The sequence below is a fragment of the Onychomys torridus genome, chromosome 2, assembly GCF_903995425.1.
Source record: "Onychomys torridus chromosome 2, mOncTor1.1, whole genome shotgun sequence".
Classification (NCBI taxonomy): Eukaryota; Metazoa; Chordata; class Mammalia; order Rodentia; family Cricetidae; genus Onychomys; species Onychomys torridus.
In genome coordinates this window covers 57787875-57795942 of record NC_050444.1, presented here as the reverse complement: position 1 = coordinate 57795942, position 8068 = coordinate 57787875, and positions in this window count along the sequence as shown.

Genomic DNA, 8068 nt, shown 5'->3' with positions numbered 1-8068 from the left:
GGGAGTAATATTTATCATATCAGTGAATTGAGTCCCACCTGGAATCCTCCCTTAATCAGGTATTCATGGGGTAATACATGAACGTTTGTCAAGAGCCTCGCTTCGTTTTACAGCTTTAAGCAGTTAGCTGCCATACATACCTGAGCCAAGGTGAAGCTGGGGGCAGAGCACAAGTGTGGAGAATAATGAAAGATGAAGAAAATAGGATGTGGAGTAGAAGCAAAACACAGGAACTAGTCTATCCGGGCCCTTTTCAGTAAGCATGCTAATGCAAACAGAAGGAGGAATTTGAGAACATTTTTCATACAAAATATGTAACCACAGTAAAGTAAAATTCCTCATAATAAAATTCTTATCACCAGGCTATGGGGGACAGATGTTCCAGAAAAGGATGACTGAGTTCACCAGGGATCTTTCTTATCTTTGAAGATTCACCTGGGCACACAGCCACAGAAAGAGAGTCCACATGAGGGAATCAGCAGCATGGAGTATAGGAAGCGGTGGGGCAGCACATAAAGCTCTTCTGTCTGGAGGAGCCTCTGGTTTGCAAAAGAGCTATGTGGCTCCATTTCCCTAATCTACACTGATGCAGCAGAAAGCAGATTCTTGCCCAAGGTCACAAGTTGAGAGAAAGTTACTAAACAGGGACAGAAGACAGGAATATGAAGGCTGATGTTTTCACTAACCTCTGAAGCTAGTCCTTCTAATAATGCATCCAGAAAAGAAAATAGCTAACGTATTCCATGGTCTCATTTCTGTCCAAACCAGCCTACTTAATAGATACTCTCAGAAAATGCATCTTTGCCTTAGTTAGGAAAAAAAGTGAAAAAGAGAACACAAAGTGGTGCAGGCATTCTAAATGTAGAAGACGGCGGGTGTGTTTTTATAAGTGATTATTTAAAGAAAAAAATGCTATAAATCCTTTTTATGGTATAAAAGAAAGTGAGTTAAAATTGAATGTTTGCATGCATAGAAAGCCAGCTTTAAGAGATTCTTTGGTCATGATATAAATCCTTTTAAGTATCACTTTCCAATAAAATATGGGAAGAACTTTAAATAAGTGGTTCTAGCAGACACCAATTCCATGTATTAAACAATTTTTTTACACTTGCTCCAAGGTGCTATTCAATTCATGTTAGTAGGCTTTATTATATCTTCAAAAACTATATTATCCTTTGAATCTCAATTTGTCTCCCCTCAAATCTATTTGGCTTATGTTAAAGGTGAAACCTGATATAACCCATTGGAGCATGGATTCAGAAAAATGGAAAATGCAGGCTGTATCACTTCCGACTTAGAAAGAAGCTAATAAAAGTGATTTTGCAACACTATTCCCTTGACTCCTCAATCTCATTGGAAAGTGTCCTGGGTGGGAAACCCTCCGGCTAGCAATAATAATATCCACAATGTGCATTTGGCTAGCATCAATTACATGGTAATCTCCAGAATAAAAACAGGACGATCAGGCTATGAGAAGAGCACATTTATAAAAGAAAATGGATAGTCTAAAGAGAACATAACTTTCGGTGTCAACTGTACCTTGTGAGATGAGAGCAAAATGATTCCTAAACATTGAGAAGATAACTTGCCGTTATCACCAAAGACTTGCTGATGTTTCTTCTCTGGCTATCAAATCTTATTATCTATAATGAATATTAATGCTTCTACCCTCAAAAACCAAATCACCTCCGCTGTATAAGAGATGCGTTGGTTGCAGCTAATATTTAGAAATGAGTTTGCAGAAGCATTCACTGTCATTTTATCGTATATTTTGAATGTTGGTTTCATTCACAGGAGGCATTTCACCCTCCACATTCACTGAGATTGTAAACTGTAGTTTCAAGGTTTCTCTTCCTGGATGTAAGAGCCTAGGCATTTTAATATAATATATACACTATCTGCTCTGAGTTGTAATTTAAGTTTTATCACACTGCTGGAGCTGCTTGTGTCTGCAGCTTGAGTTCACTCCATGGTTTATGCCCTGGAGTGTCAGGCAGATAGACAATGCTGTGCCGATCAGTTTCAACCTGTTTAAGCTTGGAAGGAAGGTAGAGATAAAGTGATGGAATGCCAATGGTTGATGATAATTTACAAGTACGCTTCAGAACTCCCAGGACTTTAGGATCTATCCAGAGGGCAGGAAAAAGAAGAGATGTCTTCATTTACATAGTTTCTTTTATGACCTTCAAAACACCTAAAGGAGATTGGAAGGTTTAAAACACAAGTCCCCTTTAAAGGCAAGGACTGAGAAAGCCTCTCATAAGTGGTTAACTGTAGAATAGTAAGTCATTCGTAGTGTCATCTGTGACAAATAGTATATGAAGAAGACCTCCAAATCAACCACTGTTTGGGTCAGGATGTCCTCATCTATAAATTAGAAGGCTAGTGAAATGCTTTTCCTGGAGATTTTTGTAGCAGGTGAGATGAAATATCCAGAAGGGAGCTGAGTCCCTTATAATTCTAAATCCTCTATTATTTCATCCTCCCCAAAAGAAGTATAACAATATTTCTTAGATATTTGACATATGCCAGACACTATGCCACCTTTTAGACACATCATCACACATAATGAAAATAATAAGTAATGTTATTGTAATACCCATGAAGTAGATACTTCTTATATTCTCGTTTGAAAAGGGGAAATAGTGAAGCCTAGAATAGCTCCTGAAGATCAGTGGTGCACTGGGAAGTCAAACTTGTATGAACTCAGAATATCCTACAGCATTAGTTCCATGTGCCATGGGTAAATTTGAAGGCATACATTATGATTTCCCTAGAAGTGCTAGGAATAACTGGCTACAGAGTAAAAATCTTTCAGAACTTTGGGCATTTCCAATTCAGGACCACTTTAAAAATCCCATTTCAACAAGCTATTTATTCTTGGAGATTTTAACATGTAGATAGATAGATACATAGATACATAGATAGTTGATAGATTAATTCTAAAAGGAGCATTCCTTGACATAGCTGTCTATAATTTTACCCAAACCACAGCACAGTAGGAAAAACATCTGATGAGAAGTTATCTCTTGTGTTGACATAAATGTACATTTAGATTTTTAGATGCAGCTCCATCTCCCCATGATCTCTGAAGGGTGGTACCTCAGACTTGGGAAGTGCTATGTCAATCAAATGACAGTTCAGGAGCCTTGGACATAAGTTAGAATTGTGGTGCTGACTCTTCTGGAATTTGATTGGAAAGATAACCAGTGAGAGGTGAGAGCCTTCTCTTCAATTGTGTTGGTGTGGGATATTGTGAAGACTGAAAAATATGATTCTGAGATGTCAGGTGATTGGTTGACAACAGGCAGGCACTGATGGCAGCAAGTTTAGAAGTTAAAAATGGCATGTGTTTGTTTTCTGAGAACAATTGTTTGTCCATAGCTTGGCAGGATCTCAGAGGTGCTTGTGGAATCGTGCTGAGGACCGCAAATTTTATTACACTGTAGTTTCCACATCAGCAATGAAAAAACAATAAAAACATTGGCCTCATTACATCACTGCAAAGAATAACTGAAAATACATATGGCAAAAAGTTTGTTAACTACAAAGTATGTAAGTGTGAGATTTTTAATAAATTCAGAAAACTGACACTTTATTGAGCATGATTGATTTGATGAAGATAATTCAAACACTGAATGTAGTTTATTTTAACTTTAAGGATATAACTGCCTAACAGACAGCATATATCCTACCTAAAAAAAAACTAAAATTAAGTGTGTGAAAACTACTGCTGTTGACATATAAAATGTTGTCTAATACTACAAAATAAAAGACATAATTAATTCAGGGCAAAAGGCACTTGTCACAGAAGTCCTAGAGACTAATTCAGCAGAGAACTACACAGATCTCTCTCTCTCTCTCTCTCTCTCTCTCTCTCTCTCTGGGTGTGGGTGTGGGTGTGTGAGTAAGAGAAATGACAGTGTAAATAATGTATCATCTTTGCTTTCATGTTTTTATTTCTGGCTGAAATGACATCATTACATAGACTTTGTTCTTTAAGCTCCACCAGAATTTAGGTGATAATCAAAGCAGGAATTTTATCTGGGTAACCTAAATACATGTAGCTAATGAAGATGACTCAGAGACAAGACATGAACTCTCATACCTACATCTCAGATCACCTTATCCTGTACTTCACATATAACTAATTCAGAATTTGTCCTAATTGTACCCAATATGCGGTTCAAAAGTATACCTCTGAATTAGAATCCATCTTAGACTATTTCTGAGAGGATAGTATTCATCATTACCTTTAAGAACAGATTTCAAAATATATACTCTATCATTTACATAATATGTCCCACATTATTCTTGATTTTATTCATTCAAATTATTGAATTTCCAATATTACTTAAATTTAATTTCTCAATTTATGTTCTTCTGTAGCTATACAAGGGCCTAAAACATTGGTAGTTGATATCTACCTAATAGTGCAAACTGATATAATTTACCTAACTCAACTTTCATGAATTTTTTTGTTAGAAAAGGTCCTTGAGAAATATCATGTGGTATCATAAGTATATTCCACATGTGGCATAATTAAGAATTGGAAACATTCTATGCTTAATAAATCTTTATATTTCTAACAATAACAAGAAAAATAGGATAGTGGATCCATGTGTTTTTTATTTTGAATATGACTTTTAGAGGACACCTGGTGTATGTTTACATGTTAATATAAAGTTTAAGTATCACTACATGACAGAAGAGTAACCAACTGGCCACATAGATGGACTGCCATTGTATCTACCATTTTTTATTACTTGTTCTTATTCTAGAGTCTTGCTTGAATTTTCAGCCAACAATTTGATTTACATGTGTGTAGATGGGTTTGGGAGTACCCTCTCTTTCATTAACTGAGCAATCTCTCATCTGAATGTTCTGTCATAATAGATAATCATAAGTTTGCTTTAAAATACCTGGGACCCAAACCCAGAGTTTGTTATATGATTCAAATGTCCAGTTACTCCAGTCTTAGTGTTACACATCAACACCATGTTCTGGAAGAACATAAGGAAATCCTATCTTCTTCATGCAGTGGAAATGACACTCCCCTTTACCCTCATTATAGTTTTTTTTGTTTTTGTTTTTGTTTTATTTATTTTTTTTTGCTTCCTTTGCCTGAATTGACTGGAACATTATGACATTTAATTCATGTATCCAATGAATAAGTTTCATCATGGATAACAAGACATTCTATAAAGTTCTTATCTTAATTATAGATAGATAGATAGATAGATAGATAGATAGATAGATAGATAGATAGATAATGGATAGATGATAGTATCTCTGTCACTGTTCTATTGCTGTAAAGAGGCACCATGATCAAGGTGACTCCTATAAAAGAAAATATTTAATTGGGGACTTACAGTTGCAGAGGGTTAGTCCATGATCATCATGACAGGAAGGAAAAAGGTGTGGTTCTGGAGTGGTATCTCAGAGCTTTACATCCTGATATGTAGGCAATAGGCAAAGACAGAGACACTGGACCTTGAGTGGGCATTTGAAACTTCAAAGCAAAAGCCCAGTGACATACCTCCTCCAGCAAGGCCACATCTCCAAATCCTTCCCAAACGTTTATCAACTAAGCACTAACCATACAAATATATAAGCCTATGGGGGCCATTCTCATTCAATCAACCAAAGATAGATGGATGGATGGATGGATGGATGGATGGATGGATGGATGGATAGATAGATGTTCTCATATTTCATTATTTCATTCCAGGCTGCTCTAGAACTCACTACGTAGCTCTAGCTGACTTCAAACATAGCAATCTTCCTGTCTCAGCCACTACACTACTGAAATTATAAGCATGGACCATCATGTCTGATTCTTGAAGTAGCAATTTAATAAGGATTTAGTGATTTTCTTTCATAGAACACACACTGGAATAGGTGCATAACATGGTTTCTTCTTCACAGAGGTTTTATGTGAAAGATAAAAGTATTTAGACAGTTACCTGACAATATGGCATATGTCCTAAAGGTACTACACAATGCCATCAAAGAATCAGAGAAAGGATATAATACAGACACCAAAATCAGGACTTACTTTCTGTATGAATGGGTTAGCAAGAATTAGTTTGGAATTCATATGTGAGAAAGTATCTATCTATCAGACAGAGAGAGAGTGAAAGAAAAAGGAGGGGGAGGGACAGATGGATGGACAGACAGACAGACAGAGGGAGAGAGAATATGAGACTACTATGATATTTAAGAGTAGCAAGGAGGACATGGTGATTGAGAAGAGGAACATGTCTGATCTCATCTGATCTCAAGAAGAGGAAAATTATTCATGAGCAAGTGGTGTTTGATGAACTGAAAGCAAGTGATTTGCTTACTGTAGTGTTGTTCTGACCCATTGTGTGATGATTTCATAGTCTATTTCTATGTCCTCCAGAAGGAAACTTTTTTTTCATTATACCTTTATAATTACAGCAGGAATGAAGATTTATAATTCTGAGTGGATTCTCATTTTAGAAATGTCACAGCTCACACCAAGCAGCTGCCAAGCACATTAAGCCAAATCTTAAACTGAGTAGTCGTTGGAATAGCTTGAAAGAAATGTGGCGTGCAAATTTTGTCATTGTTCTGTCCCGCTGCAGAAATACTAGTGTGTCTGCATTGGAAGTTAGTGAACTATTTCCTTACAGTCCTTTTTTATACTGAAAAGAGCTCAATGTTGTATAATACAGATTATTTTGCCAATTTGCATATCATTTATCTGAGTAGGGTAATAATATGGAATTAATAAATTCTTTATATACAGCTTTTAATTACCATTTAATTCTAACATTTCACCCTGTTTGACTCTAAATTATTGTTGTCACTCTACAGCAGTGGTTTCTCAGCCTTCCTAATGCTGTGACCCTCCTGTTGTGGTGACCTGAACTGTAAAATTATCTTGTTGCTATTTCATAACTGTAATTTTGCTACTGTTATGAATCATAATGTAAATATCTAATAGACAGGATATCTTATATGTAACCCCTGTGAAAAGGTCCTTTGACCCTCAAGGGGTCACAGCCCACAGGTTGAGAACCAATGCTCTATAGCGTGTTCATGAAAACATTAAACACAGTGTTCTGTTTTGCAAATTCTAATTGGTCTTAATAATAAAAACCTAGAGTCAGCTATCAGGGTGAAAGCTGAAAGATCAAAAAGCAGAGCAGCCAGCCACTGGAGAGACTTCTTACCTCCACCAAATCCTCAAGCCCAAGAGGGGGCTGAGCTCCTGGGTCCACCTGCCTTATATTCCTTTCTCTGCCCAGCCATATCACTTCCTGTTTCATCCTCCCTAGTGTTGGGATTAAAGGCATGTGCCTCCTAAGTACTGGGATCAAAGGCATAAGATCCCCAAGTGTTGGGATTAAAGGTGTATGCTACCACTGCCTGGCCTCTATGGTTAACTAGTTGCTAGCTCTGCTCTCTGATCTTCAGACAAGCCTTATTTGTTAGAGCACAAACAAAGTATCCCCACATTGTTTCTGTCTCCAGCATGACTCCTGGGGGACTACACCTCCTTCTTCACCTGGTATTGATGAGTCACTTCCCTTATGCTCTCTAGTCTCTGAGTATAATCCCCAAATTGGTCCTATTTCTTTAAGCCTCCAGAAAAAGAAGAGAATTTTTTCCTTTCACTTTTTTCTCCTGTTACATCTAACTTTCCAATTTTCCAGTCCTCTAGAGTTCAGCTATCTAGTTCTACAGTCGGAGAGGGAAAACAGCAGATCTAAATGAATGTGAGGACAGTAGGTTACTGTAGCTCCTTCGAATTGAAGATGAAGAATACAGGGAAAAGAAGCATAAACTTAGGCAGGGTATTATTGGATACATACTTGTTTTCTGTTTCTAATTACTAATAGGCACCAGTCATCCTAAAGCTTCTCACTCATGTCTGTGTGCTTTTTTAAAAAAAAAAAGAAAGAAAAGAAAAAAAAAAAAGGGAGAGGGGGGAGACGTAAAATCCTTAAGCTTCCTTTTAAGCTACAATCAATGAGAGTATTTTGAAAGGAGATTTCTCAGATGTCTTTGCTGATTGGGGCCATCAGACTATACAATT